This window comes from Morone saxatilis, unplaced genomic scaffold, assembly GCF_004916995.1.
Source record: "Morone saxatilis isolate NCDOM2014 unplaced genomic scaffold, NCSU_SB_2.0 Contig3, whole genome shotgun sequence".
NCBI classification, from domain to species: Eukaryota; Metazoa; Chordata; class Actinopteri; family Moronidae; genus Morone; species Morone saxatilis.
In genome coordinates, this window is record NW_023339873.1 from 4,010,615 (window position 1) to 4,012,779 (window position 2,165).

Genomic DNA, 2,165 nt, shown 5'->3' on the forward strand with positions numbered 1-2,165 from the left:
AACACTGATATCGCCCTTTGGATGATCCATCAAACGACATAAACTTGTGTATTTTGTACAGCAGAATGAAAGAGGACTTTTAAATCTTATGTAGGTCTTTATTTCTGTATGTGTTTAACAGCAGATTATCAGAGATGAGTTCGTCAAGGGGAGACAAAAGACTTTCCTCCTGCTCATTTCTTAGCAATAGATACTCGGTAACCAGGAACGACAGTGTGGACAAAAGACTAGACATTAATTTATCTTCCCTATATGACCCTGATGCAAATGAGGAAAATGAAAGCAAGCAATCAATTCCCTAATTGGGTTTGCGCTATTTTAACTTGTTAAGGGTGCCTGTGTCGAGATTAAAGAGAAGGTCAATTTCTCATTGTGACAATTACTGTATTCATTTCACAGTGCAACAAAAGAATCCAGCAAGGGTTGGAAAGAGACTGCAGTGAACCAGATGCCTCCCCCATTGTGTGAGTCCACCATCATAACATCTTGTTGATCTCGGTTTATCGCACTCATTGCAATCTGCAGACACAACAGTTTGGTCCAAAAATTATATGTCTACGTTTTCAAAAATAATACAAGCAGTCGCTGTTTAAATTGTTGGTCAGCTTGGCACTTTTATAAGACAGGATTTTCCAGTAGTAGCAGATATTTCTAAATAAAATTCTTTATGTTTTATCACATCATGGAACAAAAACATTGACATCTGATTAATAAAGAGCAACATTTTGCTTCTTTTTTGATTTTTTAACATACATGAAGAGATAAGTTTAAGACTTTAAGCTATCTTTTGGTAACACAAACAAGTCTTAAAACCCCTGAAAATGAAATTTGACTATTTCTCTATAACTGTAAATATTCCTTATTGAATAAATTAAAGTTTTGAACAAAAAAAAACAGAGATTTTAACACTCAAAGGCCCAGCTTATCTTCTTCAGGACTCTTTATATGTGTTATCACGTTTGATTAACGGCATCAGGTAACCACCTTACAACTTTCATCTGATTTTGATTTAAACATTGACTGTTGCCCACTTTAAACCAGTGAAAAGAGCACTAACAGAACAGTGCAGGCAGAATTTTCTCTTGTGAAATAACCAAAACTATTCTAATGTTGACAGAAAATTGCGTGCTCATGTAGGACCACAAGTTTCAAGACCTTTAAACTGCAAAGCTTTTACTACAAGAATCTGTTGGAAGGCAAACCACCCCCCAAAAAAAGAGAGACTATTTTTCTGTGTTGCTCCAAAATACACACATTATGTTTGAAGTGTCATTCCTTTAAAGAGGACAAGCAAACAGCAGCAGCCTTGAGGTTATGAAGTTTGAGCAGAGGCCTGCGAGCCGAGTGGGGAGCAGTGGAGCATTTATTTTGGCTCCCTGAGAAACAAATCAGACTGTTGATATACAGCGTGAGTCAGCTACTCCCTCATGTCACATCAATAGTTTATTTACCAGCGGAGGGAAAAACCACAGAATTAGAATAAAAATTAGATTATGTATCCCTGCGCTAAAAGCAATGCATTCAATTACTCTAAACCCAACACTTCTCTTGAGGGAGAGTGAGGGAGGATTTTTCTTTTGCTGCATAGCCATATATCAAAAAGCAAAAAGAGTGGGAGAGCAACATGTCACGTCTGCCGGTTAATTTCTGTTACCGTGTTTCTCTGCTTCCCTTTCACTCCTATTGGGGAGGGAGAGAAAGCGAGAGAATCTGTTAAAAGCTCCACAAACCAAGCAGCCTTTTAACAAGATGCACTTAATCTTCCTGGTGTTTGCTTTAGTTAAGTGAGGGATTGGCTTTGTCCGAGCCGGAGTGGTGGGATGTTGATTCCAGCCGGTTTGTGAACCCTAACGTCTTATCAGTCTATCTGCATTTGAACAGGTTTTTTCTCTTTCTTTTTTAAAAGCAGGGCAAAGCCAAAAGATTAAATATAGACCCATTTTGCGAGTTGGTAATGTATCAACTGCATGTCCCAGAGCTGCCTATGGGTTCAACCAGAGTTCATGTTATTAGTATTACAATCCTTTCATGCTCTCAAATCTCACACAGATCAAAAGGGCTTTGTGAGGTATGCCACCATCAGCCAATTAATGCCCACGACTACAGCTGCTCTGTCTGTAAGGTGAAGACTAAGCACTTTTCACAGCTAAATGCCTTAAACTTCT